This window comes from Lissotriton helveticus, assembly GCF_964261635.1.
Source record: "Lissotriton helveticus chromosome 1_1 unlocalized genomic scaffold, aLisHel1.1 SUPER_1_unloc_59, whole genome shotgun sequence".
NCBI lineage: Eukaryota > Metazoa > Chordata > Amphibia > Caudata > Salamandridae > Lissotriton > Lissotriton helveticus.
Genome location: NW_027611702.1, coordinates 94,182 through 120,896, shown reverse-complemented (window position 1 = coordinate 120,896; position 26,715 = coordinate 94,182). Strand labels below are relative to the sequence as shown.

Genomic DNA, 26,715 nt, shown 5'->3' with positions numbered 1-26,715 from the left:
GGACAGTCCAGGTCATTTTATGTATCATAAGCATGGCATAAGTGCCATATTATATCTAGACTTATGGGTGGAGTACACCAAGGAATTAGAAGAGAAATATAGATGGCCCGTATCAGGTACGTGGGATGCCGAGTGCATCATGCGAGTAGAAGAAGCATTATGGAAAAAGAAAGCCAGACAGTCCCAGAAAGATGCCATCGAGTTATGGCGCAAAGAATCTCATAAAAGAACCGAAAAAGAAATCAGAAAGTCAGAATTAAGTAGAGAATCCTCAGAAAGAGCCCAAGAAAGGGAATTAATCGAAGTAGGTGAACGAGTTAAAGGCGAACAGTCAGAAAGACAGAGAAATGCCCTCATTAAGGGTATGTATCCTCTTCTTGCCGAGGGCTTGCCGAAAGCAACCCCGGAAGCACCATGTAATTTTCCGCCGCCATTAGTTCCGATTAAGCTACGTCACAAACCGACCGCAGCTGATATTTTTCTCTCGTCCTACTTGGACGACACAGTCCCAGAATATGCAAATCCTGCTCCGCCAGCTCCTGTAAATAATGTAATTCCTGTTCCTCCAGCCACCGGGGCACCTGTTACAGCACCTGTTACGGTACCCCCGGTCCAGCCTACAGTCCATGTACCCGCTACATCAGTCACTCTCCCAGTACGAATAGTACCAGTCGACGATTCTAGTTTAGGAGCCGCGGGGGGAGATCCTCCTCGTACCCCGCCGCCACACAAACGTCTGTCATTACTTGAATTACATGAACGTGCGTTACAGCGTACGCCCAAACAGCAGTCCGTTGCAGATATCAAACGAGCTCTCACCGAATGCCGTTATGATTCAGTCCCAGGCGATGATAATATGGTTATATATTCATTGCGTGTAAGACGGGTGACCGAGTATTTGGACACCCTACCGAATATGAAAGAAGATCTAGACAGAATATATTGTTTCATCCGTACAGGAGAAGATCCAGAAAGTATTGGCGAAGTCATGTCTCAAAGGAAAGCCGAGACTCAGCTCATGCTATTAAAGTTTCTAATTAATTGTTTAATAAGGGAACAAGATTATCCGACTAAAGATCCGATCGAAATGAGAGTCCTGACAAAGTGGAGTGATCATATAGCCGAGGGAAGACACAGGACACTCAGTTGTATAGAGAGTATGTACAAGAAAATTCGTAAGGAAATAATAAGGTTACACGAGAAACGCAAAGCAGCACAAGTAAGCGAGAAAGAAGACGCCTCTGATAATGAAGAGGTAGACGACGAGAATCCCACCAGAATAGCGTATGTAGGTAAAACTAGACTTCCCGACCGACATTCACGTCTAGAACACAAGAGGGTTTTTCCTCCTCCAGTACCAGAACAAGGTTCTCTTGAGCAAGTATTTCAAGCTACCGATCACATTCTGAAATCACGAATCGGTTATAGTGAACTTAGTACTATGCATGAACAAGAACTAGCCCGATCAGCAGTTCGATGGATTACTGATTCTACCACTTTTCCAGACGAAATAGTGGCACAAATGTTTCTGAAACTGCCCCCAGCCGAGCAGCGACTGGTGGGTATGTATATGATCCAGCACCTCATTACACTGTATGAGGGACAGCATTCTGACCCAGGTCCGTTACATGATGTTCTGAACGAGTTACTCCAATATAGATGGAGAGGTTTAGGTACCGATTTAATTAATGTCATTCTAGAACAGCGCCACAAATATAGAACGTTTCTGAATCCGCATTTTGTTCACGTCTCACTTCCAGAAAGTAAACCATTTTACATAGATAGACAGCATCCGTTACGAGAAGTACACCCAGTTAGGACAGCGGGTGGTGAAATGCAACAAGTATTTGTTTACACCCCTATCACAAAGATGGAACTCTTAGAGATGAAGAAGTTCATTCCTTGTCACGACAAAGATCCAGCAGGGTTCCATCGAGAATTAAAAGACATGCTCCGTATGGGAGAATACACATATCCAGATATCATTAAAATGCTAAAGGTCCTGTTGCCCGCAGGGGTATATGAAAAACTCAAGGAAAAAGAATGGGAGGTGGGAGAGCTCTAGAAGCTGAAGATAAAATACGAGTACCAGGTACCGGTCTTGGGGACAAATGTAAAGAATTGCCCGAGTTATTGATACAAGTTTTGCCAAGGTTACTAGCCACGAAAAAGGAAGATTGGGATGCAATCTCAGCATGTAAACAGAAACAGGATGAAGACACTAGTGATTTTTATTCTAGATTTGAGAAATGTTTTATTATTAACAGTGGTCTGAAGACGAGTAGCGAGTCATACCCTCATCTTTTTGTTACTAAACTAGTCGAGAATTCAAGTCCACAAGTTAAAAATCGAGTTTTGAAAGTCGAAGGTACCTGGCAAGCTAGTACCCCGTCACAAATGCTTCAAATGCTCCAGTATCACCAGAACAGAATCAGGGAAGAGCAAGAACACGAAAGGAGACGTATGAAAGACACGAAAATGAAAGTACTAGTTGCCCAATCTGTTCCACAAGACAGTCAGAAGAGGGGTCCGAATCAAGCCAGTCATCCTGCAGCTCCCGTTAAAGGGACATGCAATTACTGTAAACAGCTACTCTAGAACAGTATCAAGACTTTAATAAAGGTTTCTTCTTCTTTATAGGACCTATCCAGAATAGTAAGTTAATACGTAGACTAACCAGAACCCTTGAAGCAGTAGTGAATGAGACTACTTCTGCTCTAGGTAACTTGACCGAAGAGCAATCTGCTATGAGATTTGTCGTGCTCCAAAATCGTCTCGTTCTTGACGTCATACTGGCCGATAGAGGAGGAGCATGTAGAGTCATCGGATCTAGTTGCTGCATTTTCATTCCTAATAACGCGCCGTCTGTTTATTCAGCTATAACCAGACTTCATAAAATTGCCCATCAGTTACACCAGAATCCAGGCACCTGGACATGGTCCGGTTGGCTCTGGAGTATTATATCTGCCTGGGGATGGAAAGTATTGTCATTCCTAGGTATTGCAGTAATGATCGTATTCAGTTGCTGCCTCTGTATACAATGTGGCCCTGCGATTTGCGGCATGTGCGCTACCTCTTGTATTCCTAGTCCTAAGTCCCGTTCCAAGTCAATTCGAGACGAGCAGATGTTGCTATATGAAATGATAGATGGTATCATGAATATTGATGTTTCCCGATGGAAACGTAGGGCACAAGGAGGGAATGTGGAAAAGTAAATTTTGCCATGTCATATGTGCCTACGTGTTCCCCATGTTATGTCATATGTGCATGACCGATATGCATGTATCCCCCTCTGATCGATTGAAGACGCAATTACAGTTGTGTCCATCTCTAGTATGCCAGTTTCCAGTTCTCGTGAAAGCAACGAATATCAGGCCTATGTAAAACCTACGTTGCCACGTTTTACAGTATGCACGTTAATTCATGGAATTATCCCCGTTTCTAGGCCTCAAAAGGGCCCGGACTCAGATTCAGCTCCTGTTTCCTGAACCCTCTCCGAGGAGCGATACAGCCCCCACCTGCATCCCTGACCCTTAGCTTACTTCATGCCTCGCAGTGCCCGGCCCAGCCTGGCTCTGCCTCCCAGTCTGCCAAGAGTATGTTATGTTTCTAGTTATCAGTCCAGTCCTCCTTCTCTGCATTCCTAAGCTACTGAATCGCATCAATAGTTTCCGTCATGGTCTAGCCTTTATGTCTCCATGTAAGAGAAATACTGTATTAATATTCATAGAATATTCCTCGCACACGCACTACATGTAGAATAATGCATGCACCAGTCTTTGTGTCTATTAGCCTTTACCCTGATAACTTTTGGATTCTATCAACATGTACTCTAAACACCAGATACTAGATATGCCTGGGTACATGTCGCTCTGACACTCCAGACTTTAGTCTCCTCTTCTAGCGCAGAAGCCATAGCCCCCAATTCTCCCTGGTAACACGTCATTGTCAGTTTGCGCGCACCACTAGGTTAGAGGTCCCAGCTGCTCAGGTAGCCCCCTCCATGTTTCCGCCCCGTTTATGACATATTCTGTTACGTTTACATCACATGTCTATGTATACGCCCTGTACACGCCTTCTTGTTACATCATTTTACCCTTATCTTTTGCGACTGTTATGAACCACGCCTACTGCTACGCCTACTGTATTGAATGTAATGTATTTGTTCAAGTATATATATTGTACACCGATATTAAAGTTTGCTAGCCATCCCAGATCCTGCCCCCGGCAGCTGCCATCCTATTCCCATGCAGGCTGTCCTGTTCCCGTCCTTTATGCCTGATTAAAGCCTGTAAACTCCAGCTACCTCGAATCTTGACTCTTATTTATTGAGCTACCTGTTTATTGATTAATTCCCAAAAATAGATCCGGTAATAATTCATTTGTTCACCACAACACTCTACTGACTTTGAAAATAGTGAATAAGAAACACCGTAAGTCAAACTCTAGGAAGAAAACAAAGGATGTGACTGGCACCAGAATTTTAGCTAAAAAGGGAAAGGAATGAAGCACATTGGCTGCCACCAGGGCCTGATCTCATTCCATGCTCTTGGCTTATGGGCAACATCAGAGGAAGAAGCTCCGCAAATACTTGACGGCCTAATGATGCCAGGACAATCACTTCCAAGTTTGTCAATCCAGCAAGCAGGACAGGAGGAAATGGGAAGCAAAAATCACCCTCCACCAGCCAAAGTGATAAGGGAAATTAGTAAAAGAATGATTGGCCACCAGAGGATGAACGCCTACTCACTGTCCTGCCCCATTTCCATTCACAGAAGGCTGCAGATAGCCTCTTCCACATCAGCACTTCAGACACTGTCCTGTTGTGTTTGTTTTCTTACGAGACTCTAGCTCAGGTTGCCCTTTTAGTGAATTACATTTCAAAAGGTTCAGCTATTTATTTAGTACGCTATAAAAAACCACTAATAAAGTAAAAATCGGTATCAACCAAATACTCTTTTTCAATGTATCCCTACACTTCAAATATACAATTTTAATGGATTTAAAGTACAGAAAAGTGAAAGTCGTAGATGTTTGAAGTGGGGCACTTTCCTTTTTAGGTCGCACTTACCAGACATTGCTGTTGCGAGTCTATTGCGAGTGGTGCGCGTGTGCTGGTGTGAAAACTGACACAAAACAGATGGCACACTGCGCGCCGCCGCTCGTGACCGAAAGCCGTAGGCCTTTTCTCACACACAAGGGCGAGAAAAGTCCACAGCATTTCGAAAAGGTTGTTTTCCTAGAGCAGCGCACGCGCTGCTCTAGGCTTGACCTAAAAAGGGTGCCCAGACATAGGCTGTGAGGGAAACCTAGATGCTGGAAGTGATAGCCAATCCTCAAATAAGTCATCTGGGAGTGACATACAGAAGACAGGGTTGGAAATCCCGTACACTAATAGGTTTCTATCACTGGTGGAGTTGCTGGAGGAGGACACCGAAACGGGGCCTAGGTGTCAACCCCCTCATCAAACACAGCATCCCGAGACATGTATCCTAGAACCAGATTGTATACCTACCAATGTTCCCCAAGAAATACTTAGCCTCATTAACCGCTACCGCGCTACCGCGTTTTCCCGCTGTGCGCTGATTTTTGAAAATCGTGCTGTTTATGACAAAGCCAGCTCGTCATCCGCGTAGCGCAGGTAACACCCATGACGAGCTGGCTTTGTCATCCGCATTGAAGGGGTTAATACTCTCAGACTAGAGGTCGAGGATATGGGAACCATGCTTGAGGGTCTTACTTCCCTGGTAAATCAGCTATTGAATAAGGAGCCTTCCTGTCCCTCTCGCCCTGTACCCAGTGACTCTCCATCTCATCAGGTGGTTTATCCAGAGTAGGAGATACCCACTGTAGATAAGGCTCCCAAGTTGGCATTTTTTTGCAAGCTAGCCCCCGCAGCCATACCACATATAGTGGTTCCAGCACCCTGCAGGACCGAGTAATTAGCTTTGTAATTCGCGAAGACATCTCAAGGGCTTCCAGACTTACCTCCCGAACCCAATCACTAGATTGTATTGAGCTTACACTGAGTGAGGTTGATGTTGCGGAAAATCTTCTTTCCCTGGAATATCGTACTTGTCCCCAGAAGGTTCCTCGATCCAATTCAGACGGTTCTTACCAAGCAGTGCGTGCCACCAAACACTGGAAAATACACTGCCTGGGTTTAGAGGCTTTTCCTCTCTTGAGGCTAATGATTGACTGCTTTGTAATACCCAGAACAAACTAGATGGTCTTTTTGCTCCCCATACGATTAAAGAATCCCCTCTCTTACCCTTAGCTGGTACTCAACTTCCTTGTCTTCATCCAGGAAGGGAGGCTACAGCCTCTTGGGAAGAACCCTCCTTACCTGTAGGAGTATCGGGCCCAAATGATGTACTTATTGATGTTACAAGCGGACAGCGGCTACATTCACCTGCTACCCATGGGACATCCATGTTATCCTGGAATGTAGCAGGATTGAAGACGAAGACCGTCTCCCCTGATTGGTTCGCCTTTATTGATCAGTTTGATGTCTGTTGTTTTCAAGAAACCTGGGCAATAGACCCCCTATACTGCTTAGGTTACTTAAATGTCTATACCCCTACAACATGTGGGGGTAAGGGTCGACCCTCAGGGGGATTGGTAATCTGGGTACGCCAAGCTGGCGGTTTTAATATGGAGGTCCTTGAAACACAGAGTAATGATATCGGTGCGATCAGGTTGAAGTGGGGCCAACAAGGGGTTGTGGACGTTTCTAACGTTTATGCCAGGGGCTCAAAGGGGAAGAAGTCGGACGTTATAGCGGTTTTGGACGACTTATTACTAGATCTACACTCCTGTGGTTCAAACATTCTGATCGCGGGGGATTTTAATGTGACTATTGAGCCCCTCACTCTTGAACATTGTTGTAGGAAGGTGTCATCTGACTGCATGGTTGCCCCCACTTCCTGGTGTTTTGCTGGTTTTCGACTTAGTTTGGCTGGGATCCTGCTATTCAGGACCCCAGCCTATCTGCTTTCTCCCTAAAATGGATTCCATGTACAATAGGTACACTCCAGTTTGGTTACTGGGGTACCCTTGTGAGTCCCTAGTATATGGTACAATAGGTACTAAGGGCATAGGTACCTCAGAGGCCTACCAGGGGCTGCAGCATGCATTATGCCACCCCTGGGAAGCCTCTCAAAATTACACCACAGGACTGGTGGCGCAGCCTGGGTAAGGTGGTGAATGCACCACCTTACCCAGGCTGCGTAGATATAGGTTACCTATATCTACCTTAAATCACTTCACATAGAGACCTATCAGTCACTCCTATGGCAGGCCTTATCAATCCTGAAGGCAGGGTGCTTGATTTCATGTGAGAGGGTGCCTATGCATGAGCAGAGACCCTCTGTAGCCTCAGAACCTATTCTCTGGGGCTGTTCTGTGATGCAGCCTGACCATATACTCTTAAGTGAATTATATCCTCGCTGTAAATGCTAACTTTGGGATGGCTGCACGGAAACATGTTGTGTTTGGTGTCAAACACTTTGGTATCCTACCCCGCCAGTCCTGGCAGCGGGGGTAGAATTCCACCCTTTTAGAGGGAGAGACATGTACACACCGGTCTACCCGATAACCAGTTTGAAGAGCCCTGGCATCACAAAATGGATGCTGCAGCCACAGACACAAGTCTGGCCTCCTGCTGCTGACCGAAATTCCGGCAGGGGAGGGCCTGGATAATAGGTTTCCTGTCACAGGGAGGTGTAGCCACCTCCCAGACAGGCCTTAGGGAATTAGGGCTTGGTGGGTGCACTCCAGGATTGCTTTGAAGTCTGCACTGGGGGCACATTTGGTGTCCCTGTGCATAGTCCAGTTCAAACCAGTTGCACGGGGCTACGAGCCCCTGCTCAGGCAAGAAACTGGACAAAGGAAATGGGTGTAGCGACCCCTCTTACCAAACCCTCCCTTAGGTGGGTCACTAGAGTTAATCCAACCCCTTTCTTATGTATAAGTAAGGAACCCCTGGCAACAGGACTTTAGATATCCCTATACGAAACTCTGCAACTGAATCCTGGAACTTCAACACTCTACTCAAGACTAGAGGACTGAAGAAATCCCTCTTGGGGTCAAGGAGTGACTCCCCTGCTTGGCAGGCACCAACGAAGCATTTGCCGGTCTGCATCTCCGAAGCTCCAGACGGACTCCGAAGTATCTGCAGCCCAGGAAGAGGATTTCCAGACTTCTCAGAGGTTGACCCGAGTCCCCAGCAAAGCTGAGACCTGCAACCCTCATGAGTGACGTGGATCCGGAACGCCTAGACACCGTGCAAATTTGCAAGTGCATTGACTTCTCGACATCTCTTGAAGTCGTGCTTTAGGTTACTTGTAGCCCTAGCCCCGAGCACCATCTGCACTGCAGATTGTGGGCCCACATTCCATGAGTGTTCCGTGGGCCCGATTCTTGCATTTCCACTCGAGGCTCCTTTGCGATCCCTAGTCCATTGACTGGTGGGTCCCTGTGAAGTCAACTCTGATTTTCCTTAGGCTTCTCTGATTGCTTTAGAAGTGCCCTGACTCCCCACCAAGTGGTGAGTCCCTTGGACCTTGCTGGCCCGCACCGAAGTATCTTTCTCCTTTCTGCGTGGGTTGCTGTTGCCGCGGCTTGTTGGGTCCAATCCGGACAACGATACCGCAGCACTCGACATCCTTCATGGGACATCACAAATCTAGCTCTTGGTTGTCGTTGACGCTGCCTGGTCCTCGTGGCTGAAGAGTCAAGCTTCACCTCCTTCACCTGAAATCACCCAACATCGGTGGGTATCTGCCTATCTTGCCCCTGGTCACTGGCTAGTGACCCACTCTGTCCCCTCTGCTTTCAGGTTCTTATCATCTTCGATCCAGGCTTGGATCACTGCGGACACTTTCCACTTTGACTGCAGTAGCACTTTGCAGCAGATCGCCATTGGAAACAGCGACGATTCCCGACACCTAAAGATACCTATGCACCCGGCTTCCCTGGGTGAGGTAACTTGAGTACTCCATTGCTCCTGTGGGTGTTGGCTCTAGAACCCCTTAAGTCTAAAGGGGTTTGCTCAAAGTCCTCCTCTAAGTGTCCCTTTTCTTTAAATTTCCAACCGTGACATTCCCCATTGAAGTTAACGGCGATCCGTGGCTGTGTTCAGACACTGCACGTGTCCCCTGTGGGTCCCCTGCGTCACTACCTTGGGTGGTTCCTGGTGGCCCCAGCACTTCTACAGGCTCTAGGACTTGTGTCTATCAAAAGTTGTGGTTCTTATACCACTTTATTGATATATGGTTTGGTACGCCCCTAGGGCTCAACATATATTGTGTTAATTTACTGTGTGCTATTAAGTTTTCTGTATGTACTTTTGCCTCTAGCCTCATAAAGAGACTAGAGGGATGTGTTTAGAATAAATACATATATTTTATATATATCCCTTATGTGGTTCTCCTTTCATTTGGTCATTCACGAGATTATCGACTGGTAAAACAAGCTGCTTCACATTCCTCCAAGACTTAGCCTGAAGGCTGCTCTCCATAGCTACGACAAGGATAGCTTTCAATAAAGGTTGTCTGTAACCTATCATCAATAAGGGTCGTTTGGACTGGTGCAAGGTACAAGAATAGTGGACAGAATATGCCAGGCCAACTTCTCACATATTAATTCAAGTCTTGCTAAAGCAGGCACGACAAAGTACACAGCATTGGCGCCCTTCTTCTTTGTATTTGCAGCAGCGTGCCATGCGCCCTTCCACTTTAATAATGCGTGTCGCTTATTTGAAATGCAGTCCACACAGCACTCGTGGGACGCCGCTTGTTTGTATTTGCATCGCCATGCAGGATTTCTCTTTGGGAGCGGCTGCCGCCCCGCACAGCATGCGTGTCCTGCAAGTGCTGTGTGGGGCGGCGGCTGTTCTTGAAGTGGGAGCGTGCAGGGCCCGCTGCAAATGCAAACAAGCGGGCACCATTGCCCAAATAATGGATAACTTATCCTACGCCTTCGTCAGGACCTTAAGTATTGCTACCGTTCTCAGTCGGTACCTCTGGCGGTTTCAAAAGCCACCTGGGGCTTTTGGAACCGCCAGAGGTACCGACGGAGAGAGTGGTGCCTCCTATGTCCTGATCCGTGACCAGGTGATGCGAGGTCTTGTCCTCTCAAAAGACGGGAAATTGTTATTTACAGAGGAACTGTTATCCTTATTTACAGGTAAAGAGGTTGTATCAGTTCCAACTCTTTACACATGTTATATATTGTGTATTTATAACACTCACTTGCAGTAGCAATACTTAAGGTCCTGATGAAGGCATTGGACAAGTTATCCATTAATTGCTGAAACATGTTGATCCTTCACATCTAGACAGTTATTTGTTTAAGACTGTAGTTTTGCACTGTTTTTATGTCTTGATCTCTGAGAGGCGCGAATAAATAATGTTGCTTCCCATTGGTCAATTTTAACTCACATCACATACACACTACTGCACTGCATTCACGATTCCCACATAAATGAGTACTCGCATCTAGAGGTCCAAATACAGTCAGGTGCGTTCACCCAGTACTTCATTATCGGTGGACATGACCATACTGTATAGACGAACATAGCCCATGCCAATGCATGTTTTTGCCACATGTTTGTCTTTCCTGGGTCAGTCCTGTGTATCATTTTGAGTGTGCCATTAATGCAGTGAAATCATAACATGTTTGAGGGCAGTGTCCCACTTGTATCTGTGAACTACAACTATACTCCCTTCCTCATTTTCCCCTCACCATCAAAATAATATTTGGCATGTCATCTTGTAGTGTTCTTTAGTGTCTTGTGACCGATCCGCTTCACATAGGCAGATCCAGTATGTCTGTGAGGGTGCTTGTGAACCAGGTGTCCCTCAATGCTTGTGGTTTTTCCTGCCTGTGACTGGAAGCATTAAGCCTGTTGAATTGTGGGATTTGCAGTCCAAACTCTGTAGTTTTTCCCTCCCATTCCCCGTGACTATCAGTTTTTCCCTCCAAATGTCTCCTTTGCTCTGTGCTAAGACCAGCATGTTAAGCAGTGCACCCCCAGTGACCATTTTGTGATAACAAATAAGTGAAACCAGCCCCCCTTCCCCCATGATACAGCAGTAATCTGCTGTAAGATGTTTAAACTGTGTTTAATAGGGACTGTGCACTTCGTTTTTTGGCCAGGAGAGGGAGTAAAGTTTTATACAAATAGTGTTGTTAGAGGACAAGTTTGTTAGGGCCTTACCTACAGTAGTACAAAGTGTGGATTGAGCCTGTCTGTCTCCTAGGAGATTTCTGAATAGAGGAGCAGCTTCTAACTCCCTGGCCAGCAAACCTTGTCTGAGTTATCTGGGACCTAATATAGTCTGATAATGTTTGGTACATGTGTACACTGATTGGTGATTGTATCTGATGTTTCTATCGGATTAGGGTTTGTGTCTTCATTGGTTGGGTATTTGAGGGTTCTGATTGGTTTCTAGGTCTGTGATTCAATCAATGTAGGGTTGGGGCTAGGGTTAGGATTTCTATTGGAAGTAGGGACTAGGGCTTCCTGTGTTATTTGTTGTTGGGACTGGGGCTAGGGTTAGGCCTTTAATTGGAAGTAGCGATTAGAGCTTCTGGTGTGATTGGTTCCTGGACTAGGTGTGGGACTAAGAGTAGGGTTAGGCTTTCTATTGAAAATAGGAACTAGGGCTTCCTGTGCCATTTGTTGCTTGGACTAGGGTTGAGACTACTGGTAGGGCAAGGGCCTCTATTGGACGTAGAGATCAGGGTTTTCTAAACTGATTGGGTGCTTGGACTAGGGTCATGATTGGCTGTAAGGTCCTGGTCTCCAATTGGTTCTAGAGTTTAGGGTTAGTGATGTTATTGGATAGTGTTTGGGCTAGGGTTCCCAATGGCTGAAGGGGTCACCTGACTACTAGGGCTATAAACGGCCAAGCCTTAGGGCATCTCCACTTGGGAGTCGGAGCTAAGGAAGAAGAGGACATGGGGGAGTGCCTGTTTAAACCTGTTAGAGACTGGCCAGGACCAGTGCCAGGAATGCTGGCCATTCATTAATACCCACCCTACGTATTTGTCACTCTGTATATATACATTTATTTTCACTATAGATATGTGCCTATCTTTGTGTATTGCTTTGTATAAACATGTACAATACTTATGTTATAAAACAACAAAAAAGTCAAAAATCATCTTTGGTCTACGTGTACTTGCTTCCATTGTGCATCTATGTACCTCCACGTACTTGGATCTGTGTGTCAGTTACTTTTCTCCTTAAAAAGCATATCCAATGCACTACCCTATTTCTCAACCTGTACCTCTATCAATATCTTTAATCTGCATATACTTACCTCCTTTATGCATCTATATACTTTCAATGTACTTATGTACCTATATATTTATCACTTTCTTCTAATTTAGCATATCCAATGCACTACCCTATTTCTCAGCCTATACTTCTCTCAATATATCTTCTAGCCCAACTTTCTGACTCATTTCAAACTTCTTTCTACTACCCTTTCCAATTCACTACCCTCTGTCTCGCCCTATACATATGTCAATATATCCTCTACACCCACTCCCTTTTATCCCAAACCCCATACCACTACTATGTTTCACAAAATAATCCTCTCTCCTACTCTATCCCACCGTGTATCAACAGACACCTCTTTTACTATACCGATCGCCCAAAAGAAACCTTTCTAAACTCTCCCCTCTGACTCTTCCCCTCCAAAAACACTTTTTACTCATCCAAAAGCCTCCTCCTACTGCTATGACCTAAAAAAAGAAATCATTCACTCTTCTGTCCCTCCACTATCCTTTTCAATCAAAATAACAGACTAACATGTTCACTTCTCTAATTCCATATTTCACCATATTAATTCACCACTAATCCTTTATGGGTTCCAGAGTAGCGTGCTACTGGCCATCAAAGCGTTTCAACATCTCATCAGGCTTACAAGCGCTATATAAATGCAAACCTTTTTTACCTCTCCCCAACCCTTCTCAATCCAAATAACTGACTAACATATTCACCACTCAAATTACTTCATATTTCACTATACTAATTTTCAACACTAATCCTTTATGGGTTCCTGAGTAGCCTGCTACTCGCCAGAAAAGCGATTTAACACCCCATTAGGGGTAACAGGCACTATATGAATGCAACGCTTTCTTTCCCTTCTATCCCTCCGCTATCCTTCGCACTCCAAATAACTGACTAATATCCACCACTCAAATTACTTTCATATTTCACCATACTAATTCACCACTAATCCTTTATGGGTTTCCAGAGTAGCATGCTACCCGCCAAAAAAAGCGCTTCAACACCCCATCAGGGAGTTAGAAGCGCTATATAAATACAAACCTTCTTTCCTCTTCTATCCTTCTGCTATCCTTCCGAATCCAAATACCTGACTAACATATCCACCACTTAAAAGTTACTTGCATGTTTTACTATACTAATTCAAAACTAATCCTCAATAGGTCCCGGAGTAGCTTGCTACTTGCCGAAAAAGCGCTTTGACGCCTCCTCAGGGGTAGTAAGTGCTATACAAATGCAATTACAATACAATACAATACAATATTGTGATTTTATTGCAGATGCTGAGGAGCAATGGGGGATCTTAAAGTTAGAACTGCCGCCAATTAAAAAATGGTCTGACGTGGCAATCCAAATCAATGCCACTTATCTAGAGAAGGGACCACGGGCGGCGAATGTCAGATCCACATCCGATAGGCATGGAGCAAATACTTTCAACAATGGCAATTGTGCCAGTCGCATAGACTACTTATTAATCAATCTGCGACTGTGGCATCCCTTAAGGGATATGGTAGTAAGAGAGCGGCCAGAGAGTGACCACAACCCCCTGTGTGCAACTCTTGATTTGTTACCACAACGGGAACACACGCGATCAGAGAGTAATTTGCTCACAAGGATGTGGTTCCATCAAACGACATGAGACGCCTAAAATGGGCAAATATACTCAAGCACCCCGAAGCTTTAGCTTCAATATCCCTAGACGTTAAAGGGGCGATTTCAGAGTTGGAAGTATGCATGCTAAACTCAGCTGCTCTTGACCCGGTGATCGGTACCCATGTTAGCTTTTTTGCCAAGCTACGCACTTATTTCATTAGATGCCATAAGGCCAAGGGAGTCTATCATAGGAAAGGCCCACAGTGGTTCAATATGGAATGTAAAGAGGTGCGTAGACAACTAGGAGCTGCAATTAAAGAGTGAAATCCCAGTGCTGTACGGCAACTAAGGTATAATTACTGAAGAGCACAAGTTAAGGCAAAAAAATCCTGGGATGAGGATAGATGACAGGAACTCAAATTAGCATGCGTAAACAAAAATCCCAAACAGTTTTGGAACATAGCTAAGTGGGACAGGGGTGGTCTGCCAACCCAGCCGCAAAACCACGTTTCACAGGAGCATTGGGTCACTCACTTTAAGCCTCAATATGCACGTAGCTCAGGGGAAGGGACGGAAGAGAAGCCCCCGTGCCGGTACTAAACAGGCACAGTATTTGAAGATGCTGAAGTTAGTCTGGCCCTGGGGGCAGTAACAGGAGGGAAAGCACCGGGCCCAGATGGCATTCTGCCGGACATATTTCTGTATGAAAAATCTAAATGGTGCCACTACAACGCGATGGTGGCTAACGCAATTGCGCAGGGTGCCCCAGTTACTGATTCGTGGAAAGGGGCGGAGATTATCCCCGTTTTTAAAAAGGGGGATAAATCCCTGCCAGGTAACTACGGGCTTATCAGCCTGATAGACTCACTCCAAAAGATAATTCTGCATCTAGTTTTGAACAAACTGCAGAAATGGGTGGGAGAGACAGATAGCATATCTCCTCTACAGGCAAGCTTTAGGGCGTGTACTAGTACCATTGATCAGGTATTTCGTTTTATTATGCTCTACTGGAAGACTGTGGTCTTGAACAAGGGTAGCCTTTATGCTGCCTTTGTGGATCTTAAATCGGCTGCATGCTGAGGTGCAACGGAGGGCAAGAACAAGAAGGTTGGGCTTGGATGTGTCCCAGAGTAATTACCGGTGGCAGAGATGAACTCAAACGTTCCACCCATCATTTTCCATATTCATAAATATGCCAGGTGTGCCCATATGTGGGTCCCGTGCTCGCTGCAATGCTGGAATCAAGCCGCACCCTACAGTCAGGACCCTGATGTGGGTCTTGTGCTCGCTGCACCACTGGAATGAAGCCGCACCCTACAGTCAGGACCCAGATGTGGTTTCAGTGTTCGCTGCACCACTGGAATCAAGCCGCACCATACAGTCAGGACCCAGATAGGCTGAAACCGGTCTTGGGTTGGTTGAGTTCCGGTTCAGAAAGGATCTGCATTGGCTCTTCAGGCTGGACTGCTTCTATTGGAAGGAGTCTAAAGCTGATTTGCATATGGTGCTTCCTGTTTGAGGTGGCATTGTGGGCGTACAACCAATTGATCTCCCTCTTCTGCTTGGCCTGGGGAGGACCTGGACGTAAGCCGGAGTCTAGTGAGGATGAGGATGTGATAAGTGCCTGGTATGGACCAGGACATGAGCCAGGGGCTTGTGAGGCTCAGGATGTGAGCCAGGGCATTGTGAGGACCAGGATGTGAGCCAGGGCCTTGTGTGGAGCAGAACGTGAGCCAGGGCCTTGTGAGGACCAGGACGTGAGTCAGGGCCTTATGAGGACCAGAACGTGAGTCAGGGCCTTGTGAGGACCAGGACGTGAGTCAGGGCCTTGTGAGGACCAGAACGTGAGCTGGGCCTTGTGAGGACCAGGACATGAGCCAGGGCCTTGTGAGGACCAGGACGTGAGCCGGGGACCTGTGAGGACCAGAACATGAGCTGGGCCTTGTGAGGACCAGGACGTGAGCCAGGGCCTTGTGAGGACCAGAACATGAGCTGGGCCTTGTGAGGACCAGGACGTGAGCCAGGGCCTTGTGAGGACCAGGACGTGAGCCTGGGCCTTGTGAGGACCAGAACATGAGCTGGGCCTTGTGAGGATCAGGACGTGAGCCAGGGCCTTGTGAGGACCAGAACATGAGCTGGGCCTTGTGAGGACCAGGACGTGAGCCAGGGCCTTGTGAGGACCAGGACATGAGCCAGAGCCTTGTGAGGACCAGGACGTGAGCCAGGGCCTTGTGAGGACCAGGACGTGAGCCTGGGCCTTGTGAGGACCAGAACATGAGCTGGGCCTTGTGAGGACCAGGACGTGAGCCAGGGCCTTGTGAGGACCAGGACGTGAGCCAGGGCCTGGTGAGGACCAGGACGTGAGCATGGGTCTAGTGAGGACCAGGACGTGAATCTGGGCCTTGTGAGGCCCAGGACGTGAGCCGGGTCCTGGTGGGGACCAGAACATGAGCTCGGGCCTTGTGAAGACGAGGACGTGAGCTCGGGCCTTGCGAGGACCAGGACGTGAGCTGGGACCTTGTGAGGACCAGGACGTGAGCCGGAGCCTGGTGGACCAGTACGTGAGCCAGGGCCTTGTGAGGACCAGGACATGACCTGGGGCCTGGTGGACCAGGTCGTGAGCAGGGCCTGGTGGACCAGGACGTGAACCAGGGCCTTGTGAGGACCAGGACTTGAGCCGGGCCTGGTGGACCAGGACGTGAGCCGGGGCCTTGTGAGGACCAGGATGTGAGTCGGGCCTTGTGAAGACCAGGACGTGAGCTCGGGCCTTGTGAGGACCAGGACGCGAGCCAGGGCCTGGTGAGGACCAGGACTTGAGCCGGGCCTGGTGGACCAGGACGTGAGCTGGGGCCTTGTGAGGACCAGGAAGTGAGCCAGGGCCTGGTGAGGACCAGGACGTGAGCTGGGGGCCTTGTGAGGACCAGGACTTGAGCCGGGCCTGGTGGACCAGGTCGTGCGCCGGGCCTGGTGGACCAGGACATGACCTGGGGCCTGGTGGACCAGGGCCTTGTGAGGACCAGGATGTGAACCGTGGCCTGGTGAGGACCTGTTATGTTCCATATAGGTACCCATATATAGGTCTGGGTAATATCCTATACTTTCACCTTTTAGGATTGAACCTTTACCTAGTTCAAGTCCTGGGTGCAGCAGGAGGGTTTTTCCCTGAACAATAGCCTCCTATAACTTCATCAATGGACTCATACAGTATGAATGAATATTCATGAGGGTTCTTGGAAACCAGGTAGAAGCTACACCACCTGCATAATATCTATGTACAAGGTTCATCCCCTACGTCATGCTCAAATCCAAAAATGGCTGATACAAGGGACAAGGGACAAGGGACAAAGTAACACTAGATCATTTCTGTATAAATACAGCACATCTTACTGAGTTAAGAGAGAGGAGATCAGGACTTCCATGCCGACACACTAACGTGATACGCTGAAGTTCCTGCATGCAGACACTCCAGCTCGCAGTGGTCTGAACATCCCTTGCGGGTTGTCCAGATCGAGACCAGAACGGGGGTCCCACACTCTCTCAATTCAGGTAATGGGGTTTGACTTATCCTAGGAGGATTCTTGGCTTAACACCTACATACGTGCTTGGTACACTTAGGTACATCTAGCTAGGATTACATCGTAGGAGTACGCATTTTACTGTAATGTATTTTATATGCTGGTATGCATTCATTATTTTAGCAGAATGGTAGAAATCTATCATCCTTTTACGTTTCTAGCGCTTCTAGTTATGTATATCTTCTACTGTCTATTGATTGTCTCAGCACATCTATTTTACACTAGAACAACGACTGTTCATCAGATACATATTAAAAACATCCCAACCGTTTATTCTCTGTATCTATCTGAGAAGATCAGAGTTGTCATGTTTGATAGTTGCCAGAAACTCTTCCCTCCTTGGTAAAAGGAGTTTCCATTGGCACTGTGAGCTAGCTGGTATACACGCCAACATACCAGATAGAGGTGTCCAGAATCAGTCTGACACCAATCCTATAGTCTATGTTGTCTAAACGCACAGAACCCATGTGACAAGCCAGGACAGGCCTCTATGCCTACACCCCTGGACAGACCTCACCTCCTCTGCACCCATGCACAGGCCTCTCCTCCTCTGCACCACTGGACAGGCGTCACTTCCTCTCCTCCCCCTGGACAAGCCTCGCCTCCTCTGCACCCCTGGACCGGCCTCAGCTCCTCTGCACCCCTGGACAGGCCTCCCCATCTCTGCACCCCTGGACAGGCCTAACCTCCTCTGCACCCCCGGACAGACCTCACCTCCTCTGCACCCCTGGACAGGCCCCCCCTCCTCTGCACCACTGGACAGGCGTCACCTCCTCTGCACCCCTGGACAGACTTCACCTCCTCTGCACCCCTGGACAGGCCTCACTTCCTCTATACCCCTGGACAGGCTTTGCCACCTCTGCACCCCTGGACAGGCCTCACCTCCTCTGCACCCCTGGACAGGCCTCACCTCCTCTGCACCCCTCTGGACAGGCCTCACCTCACAGCACCCCTGGACAGGCCTCCCCTCCTCTGCACCACTGGACAGGCGTCACCTCCTCTCCTCCCCCTGGACAAGCCTTACCTCCTCTGCACCCCTGGACCGGCCTCAGCTCCTCTCCACCCCTGGACAGGCCTCACCTCCTCTGCACCCCTGGACAGGCCTCACCTCCTCTACACCCCTGGACAGGCCTCACCTCCTCTGCACCCCTGGACAGACCTCACCTCCTCTGCAACCCTGGACAAGCCTCACCTCCTCGGCACCCCTCGACAGGCCTCAGCTCCTCTCCTCCCCCTGGACAAGCCTCACCTCCTCTGCACCCCTGGATAGGCCTCTCCTCCTCTGCACCCCTGGACAGGCATCACCTCCTCTGTACCCCTGGACAGACCTCATCTCCTCTGCACCCCTGGACAGTTCTCATCTCCTCTGCACCCCTGGACAGGCCTCACCTCCTCTGCACCCCTGGACAGGCCTCACCTCCTCTCCTCCCCCTGGATGGACAAGCCTCGCCTCCTCTGTACTCCTGGACAGGCCTCACCTCCTCTCCTCCCCTGGACAAGCCTTGCCTCCTCTGTACGCCTGGACAGGCCTCTCATCCTCTGCCCCCAGGACTGGCCTCGCCTCCTCTGCACACCTCTGGACAAGCCTCTCCTCCTCTGCACCCCTGGACAGGCCTCACCTCCTCTGCACCCCTGAACAGGCCTCTCCTCCTCTCCTCCTCTGGACAGGCCTCTCCTCCTCTGCACCCCTTGGACAGGCCTTGCCTCCTCTGCACCCCCTGGAGAGGCCTCTCCTCCTCTGCACCCCCTGGACAGGCCTCTCCTCCTCTCCTCCTCTGGACAGGCCTCTCCTCCTCTGTCCCCTGGACAGGCCTCTCCTCCTCTCCTCCTCTGGACAGGTCACACCTCCTCTGCACCCCTGGACAGGCCTCTCCTCCTCTGCCCCTCCTCTGGACAGGCCTCACCTCCTCTGCACCCCTGGACAGGCCTCTCCTCCTCTGCACCCCTGGACAGGCCTCTCCTCCTCTGCCCCTCCTCTGGACAGGCCTCACCTCCTCTGCACCCCTGGACAGGCGTCACCTACTCTGCACCCCTGGACAGGCCTCTCCTCCTCTGCCCCTCCTCTGGACAGGCCTCACCTCCTCTGCACCCCTGGACAGGCGTCACCTACTCTGCACCCCTGGACAGACCTCTCCTCCTCTGCCCCTCCTCTGGACAGGCCTCTCCTCCTCTGTCCCCTGGATAGGCCTCTCCTCCTCTGCCCCTCCTCTGGACAGGCCTCACCTCCTCTGCACTCTTGGACAGGCCTCACCTCCTCTGCACTCTTGGACAGGCCTCACCTCCTCTGCACCCCTGGACAGGCCTCTCCTCCTCTGTACTCCTGGACAGGCCTCACCTCCTCTGCACCCCTGGACAGGCCTCTCCTCCTCTGCACTCTTGGACAGGCCTCACCTCCTCTGCACCCCTGGACAGGCCTCTCCTCCTCTGCACTCCTGGACAGGCCTCACCTCCTCTGCACCCCTGGACAGGCCTCTCCTCCTCTGCACTCTTGGACAGGCCTCACCTCCTCTGCACCCCTGGACAGGCCTCTCCTCCTCTGCACTCCTGGACAGGCCTCGCCTCCTCTGTACCCCTGGACAGGCCTCTCATCCTCTGCTCCTCCTCTGGACAGGCCTCTCCTCCTCTCCTCCTCGGGACAGGTCTCTCCTCCTCTGCACCCCTGGACAAGCCTCGCCTCCTCTGCACCCCTGGACAGGCCTCACCTCCTCTGCACCCCAGGACTGGCCTCTCCTCCTCTGCAACCCTGGACAGGCCTCTCCTCCTCTGCACCCCTGGACAGGCCTCTCCTCCTCTGCACCCCTGGACAGGCCTTACCTTCTCTGCACCCCAGGACTGGCCTCTCCTCCTCTGCACCCCTGGACAGGCCTCTCCTCCTCTGCACCCCTGGACAGGCCTCACCTCCTCTGTAACCCCTGGACAGGCCTCTCCTCCTCTGCACCCCTGGACAGGCCTCACCTCCTCTGCACCCCTGGACAGGCCTCTCCTCCTCTGCACCCTACGACAGGTCTCACCTCCGCTGCACCCCTGGACAAGCCACTCTTCCTCTTCTTCCCCTGGACAGGCCTCTCCGGCCTCTACGCCTCTGCCCCTCCTCTGGACAGGCCTCTCGGTGAAGGATTGTCATTAAGGACAGAGGAGCCCAGAGTTCATTCCACCCCATACAGCACCTCTGACTCCGCCCTGAGCCTCGGGGCGCTATGCACAGGCCCCGAAGAGAGATTATGCACCCCTGGACAAGCCTTTCCTCCTCTGCACCCCTGGACAGGCCTTTCCCTCTCTGCACCCCTGGACAGGCCTCTCCTCCTCTGCACCCCAGGACTGGCCTCTCCTCCTCTGCCCCCCTGGACAGGCCCTCCCCTCCTCTGCACTCCTCGACAGGCCTCACTTCCTCTGCACCCCATGGACAGGCCTCACCTCCTCTGCAACCCTGGACAAGCCTCACCTCCTCGGCACCCCTCGACAGGCCTCACCTCCTCTCCTCCCCCTGGACAAGCCTCACCTCCTCTGCACCCCTGGACAGGCCTCTCCTCCTCTGCACCCCTGGACAGGCCTCACCTCCTCTGACCCCTGGACAGGCCTCACCTCCTCTGACCCCTGGACAGGCCTCACCTCCTCTGCACCCCTGGACAGGCCTTACCTCCTCTGACCCCTGGACAGGCCTCTCCTCCTCTGCACCCCTGGACAGGCCTCACCTCCTCTGCACCCCTGGACTGGTCTCTCCTCCTCTGCACCCCTGGACAGGCCTCACCTCCTCTGACCCCTGGACAGGCCTCTCCTCCTCTGCACCCCTGGACAGGCCTCACCTTCTCTGCCCCTGGACAGGCCTCACCTCCTCTGCACCCGTGGACAGGCCTCACCTCCTCTGACCCCTGGACAGGCCTCGCCTCCTCTGCACCCCCTGGACAGGCCTCTCCTCCTCTGCCCCTCCTCTGGACAGGCCTCACCTCCTCTGCATCCCTGGACAGGCCTCTCCTCCTCTGCCCCTCCTCTGGACAGGCCTCACCTCCTCTGCATCCCTGGACAGGCCTCTCCTCCTCTGCACCCCTGGACAGGCCTCACCTCCTCTGACCCCTGGACAGGCCTCTGCTCCTCTGCACCCCTGGACAGGCCTCACCTCCTCTGCACCCCTGGACTGGTCTCTCCTCCTCTGCACTCCTGGACAGGCCTCACCTCCTCTGACCCCTGGACAGGCCTCTCCTCCTCTGCACCCCTGGACAGGCCTCACCTCCTCTGACCCCTGGACAGGCCTCACCTCCTCTGCACCCCTGGACAGGCCTCACCTCCTCTGACCCATGGACAGGCCTTGCCTCCTCTGCACCTCCTGGACAGGCCTCTCCTCCTCTGCCCCTCCTCTGGACAGGCCTCACCTCCTCTGCATCCCTGGACAGGCCTCTCCTCCTCTGCCCCTCCTCTGGACAGGCCTCACCTCCTCTGCATCCCTGGACAGGCCTCTCCTCCTCTGCCCCTCCTCTGGACAGGCCTCACCTCCTCTGCATCCCTGGACAGGCCTCACCTCCTCTGCACCCCTGGACAGGCCTTACCTCCTCTGCACCCCTGGACAGGCCTCACCTCCTCTGCACCCCTGGACAGGCCTCTCCTCCTCTGCACCCCTGGACAGGCCTCACCTCCTCTGCACCCATGGACAGGCCTCTCCTCCTCTGTACCCCTGGACAGGCCTCACCTCCTCTGCACCCCTGGACAGGCCTCACCTCCTCTGCATCCCTGGACAAGCCTCTCCTCCTCTGCACCCCTGGGCAGGCCTCATCTCCTCTGACCCCTGGACAGGCCTCTCCTCCTCCGCACCTCTGGACAGGCCTCTCCTCCTCCGCTCCCCTGGACAGGCCTCTCCTCCTCCGCACCTCTGGACAGGCCTCTCCTCCTCTGCACCCCTGGACAGGCCTCACCTCCTCTGCACCCCTGGACAAGCCTCTCCTCCTCTGCACCCCTGGACAGGCCTCTCTCCTCTGCACCCCTGGATAGGCCTCACCTCCCCCGCACCTCTGAACAGGCCTCACTTCCTCTGCACACCTGGACAGGCCTCACCTCCTCTGCACCCCTGGACAGGCCTCACCTCCTCTGCACCCCTGGACAGGCCTCACCTCCTCTGCACCCCTGGACAGGCCTCACCTCCTCTACACCCCTGGACAGGCCTCACCTCCTCTGCACCCCTGGACAGACCTCACCTCCTCTGCATCCCTGGACAGGCCTCTCCTCCTCTGCACCCCTGGGCAGGCCTCATCTCCTCTGACCCCTGGACAGGCCTCTCCTCCTCCGCACCTCTGGACAGGCCTCTCCTCCTCCGCACCCCCTGGACAGGTCTCACCTCCTCTGCCCCCCTGGACAAGCCTCTCCTCCTCTGCACCCCTGGGCAGGCCTCATCTCCTCTGACCCCTGGACAGGCCTCTCCTCCTCCGCACCTCTGGACAGGCCTCTCCTCCTCCGCTCCCCTGGACAGGCCTCTCCTCCTCCGCACCTCTGGACAGGCCTCTCCTCCTCTGCACCCCTGGACAGGCCTCACCTCCTCTGCACCCCTGGACAGGCGTCACCTCCTCTGCACCCCTGGACAGGCCTCACCTCCACTGCACCCATGGACAGGCCTCTCCTCCTCCGCACCTCTGGACAGGCCTCTCCTCCTCCGCTCCCCTGGACAGGCCTCTCCTCCTCCGCACCTCTGGACAGGCCTCTCCTCCTCTGCACCCCTGGACAGGCCTCACCTCCTCTGCACCCCTGGACAAGCCTCTCCTCCTCTGCACCCCTGGACAGGCCTCATCTCCTCTGACCCCTGGACAGGCCTCTCCTCCTCCGCACCTCTGGACAGGCCTCTCCTCCTCCGCTCCCCTGGACAGGCCTCTCCTCCTCCGCACCTCTGGACAGGCCTCTCCTCCTCTGCACCCCTGGACAGGCCTCACCTCCTCTGCACCCCTGGACAAGCCTCTCCTCCTCTGCACCCCTGGACAGGCCTCTCCTCCTCTGCACCCCTGGATAGGCCTCACCTCCCCCGCACCTCTGAACAGGCCTCACTTCCTCTGCACACCTGGACAGGCCTCACCTCCTCTGCACCCCTGGACAGGCCTCACCTCCTCTGCACCCCTGGACAGGCCTCACCTCCTCTGCACCCCTGGACAGGCCTCACCTCCTCTACACCCCTGGACAGGCCTCACCTCCTCTGCACCCCTGGACAGGCCTCACCTCCTTTGCATCCCTGGACAGGCCTCTCCTCCTCTGCACCCCTGGGCAGGCCTCATCTCCTCTGACCCCTGGACAGGCCTCTCCTCCTCCGCACCTCTGGACAGGCCTCTCCTCCTCCGCACCCCCTGGACAGGTCTCACCTCCTCTGCCCCCCTGGACAAGCCTCTCCTCCTCTGCACCCCTGGGCAGGCCTCATCTCCTCTGACCCCTGGACAGGCCTCTCCTCCTCCGCACCTCTGGACAGGCCTCTCCTCCTCCGCTCCCCTGGACAGGCCTCTCCTCCTCCGCACCTCTGGACAGGCCTCTCCTCCTCTGCACCCCTGGACAGGCCTCACCTCCTCTGCACCCCTGGACAGGCGTCACCTCCTCTGCACCCCTGGACAGGCCTCACCTCCACTGCACCCATGGACAGGCCTCAGCTCCTCTGCACCCCTGGACAGGCCTCAAGCCCTCTGCACCACCCTGGACAGGCCTCACCTCCTCTGCACCCATGGACAGGCCTCTCCTCCTCTGCACCCATGGACAGGCCTCTCCTCCTCTGCACCTCTGGACAGGCCTCTCCTCCTCCGCTCCCCACTCAGCCTCAGCAGCAGGAAGAGCTGAGCTCTCTTGAATGCCAGGGGTGGGGGGTCTGATCTATGTATTAATAAATTGCAGTGAGTTAGCAGCTCTCCTACCTGAGCAGAAACCTGTCCAGGCTCTCTCCTCCTCCTGGGGGGGCAGTTCTGGGGTATGTGAGGGTCTGAAGAGAGAGGTAACTGCCCACCAGACAGGGCTCCTTCCTCCTCTGCAGCAGGCTGCACACACCAGGAGAGACTGGAAGTGATGTCATCACCGCTGCTGGTGCTGTCTCTGCCGCCGCTGACCCGGAAGAGAAAACCCTTCTCCCTTCATTCAATGTGCAGCTCAGTGTGTTTCATCAGCAGGCGAGGAGCGCCCTCTGGTGGCTGCTGACAGAACCGCCGCCTCCAGGCTCCAGCAGGGAAACAAGCTTTAGTGACTGTAAAGACCTGGGTATTTAAATGTCACAGAGGTGTGGACACACACAGTCCATGACAGGGTCTTGTATGGGAAACAAGCATTGGCGCCTGCAAAGGAACAGAAATGGCTTTCAGGAGTGAATTTAAATGAGGACTTGTATTTCATTCAATGTGTGCAATGTAGACACAGCTGCTGCAATGAGGCTGAGCAGCGTTTCTAATGTTCCTATTACTGGAGGTGATTCTGTATATTTGACAGGGCCGTGAATCCTCAAACCATAGCTGCCAAGGTTTCAGATTGCTATGTGTGACATTTTCATAATTTCAGTGAAATTATGAGTGGCATTTCAATGACTATGAGTGACACTGACTTGCGGCGGGCAAAATCAAGTAATGAAGATTAGGGAAACAGATAAATATCAGAAATTACCCTCATTTCAGCAACAAGAAACTCTAACAAGGTCTTAAAACTGCAGCAAAGCAGCAGGAATGGAAGGAAGGGCACTAACCGGAGACAGCAGCATGACTGCAGCTCTCAGGGACAGACTGCATGACTGCATCTCTCAGAGACAGCAGCATGACTGCAGCTCTCAGAGACAGACTGCAGCTCTCAGTGACAGACTGCATGACTGCAGCTCTCAGAGACAGAGACGTTTTCCGCCTGAAATAAAACCAAACACATAAGTCCATGGAAAAAGCGAAATATCAGAAATTACTACGCCCTTTAAAACAGTAATAAGCTTTGGAAAGACGTTCAAGCTGCTACATAGCCCCTGAATTGCAAACTTACTAACCTACAGCCCCTTTCTAAGATGAATGTTACTGGAAGGGAGCCTGCTACAAAAGGCATATGTTTTAAAACTCACTATTCACGGGGGAGAGGGTCAAAGAAATTATACAACTCCACCACCCCGAACCCCCTAAGGCAAAGTATACACACTAGAAGGGGTGGAGAGATTAGAGTACACGGGTAACAACACGAGACAGAAAAAATAAATCTGTTTTGAAAACTGCCCTCACCCACACACAGAAGTGTGTGACATGCTTTATCATCGGGTCTGCTTACAAAACGCCCTGGAGTAGCCACACTCAGGGCGGAGAATAAGGCAAGGGGAAAAACTAATAATGTTTTGAGAACCTAGTCTTCTCTTCTAACACGACCCATCCTCATTCTTTTTAATCCTGGTTGTGGAACCTATAAATAAAGGTTTCATTGGTATCCACAAACCAGTTTTAAAGCATGTTGGACTTGGGCCCTTAGGGCAGGTTCACCCCTAGACTTTTTGCTTGAAATGGTGACCTGGAGATGGTGATTTTTGGATTCTGCGCACTTTCACTGTGTCCCAGTGGAAAGTGCGTGCGCGCTCTGAGTGCATGTGCTGAGCTAGGCCTGCCCGCCCATAGGAATGCATGGGGAAGGTATGTGTCCCTGGTAGTTCCTGATGCGTGGGGTGTACAGGCTTGAGTCTGGTATGTGTGAACTCGTGTGAGTGAATGCTGCGCAACGGTGTATGCAGCATGTATGTGTCTAGTAGAGAAGCGCCATTTCTAGACATGGCTGTACGTGTGCTGTGAGGGTGCTGGCGTGTGATTGGCTGGAGCTGGCTGGCATGCCAGGCTCCAGGAAGTCTGGATGGGTCTGCCCGGTGGTGAGTGGGAGATCTGCATGAGTAATGTGTGGGAGGAGTGTACCTGTGTCCTGGATGGGCTGGGTTTTCCCCACACAATGCTGGCTCCGCCCCCCTGTGGTGTGTCTAATGACCCAAGCCCTGCCAGTCAATAGAATGGGTGGTTGGGCCATCAGAGTACTCAAGAACCAGCTGCGACTGGTTCCGCCCCCCCTCTGCACCCTCAGACAAAGGGAAATGGTGTATAAAAATGGGGCTGTGTCCCCACTGAAGTTGTTCTCTTCTAGGATCCTGAGGGGGCTGCTGCTGCTGCTGCTGCTGCTGGGCCAGAGGACCGCCACTTGGGGTGTCTCCCTGCCTGGAGACCCAGTGAGCTGGCTCTGGGCCCAGCCTTGCCCCCCTGCCCCCCCCCCTGGAAGGACTTTTGCTGGACTCTGTTGTCCCTAGCG

The 26,715-nt window shown here is 51.7% G+C and overlaps 1 protein-coding gene across 1 annotated transcript in view; it reads right to left on the bottom strand.

Moving 5' to 3' along the window:
- Nucleotides 1-24,441, bottom strand: part of LOC144806266 (uncharacterized) — a 40,365-nt gene extending 15,924 nt beyond the window's left edge. The window contains exon 1 of the mRNA XM_078672657.1: nt 24,336-24,441. The gene's annotated coding sequence lies outside the window, so the exon portion shown is untranslated. The remainder of the gene's footprint in view (nt 1-24,335) is intronic.
- Nucleotides 24,442-26,715: the final 2,274 nt, after the last annotated feature.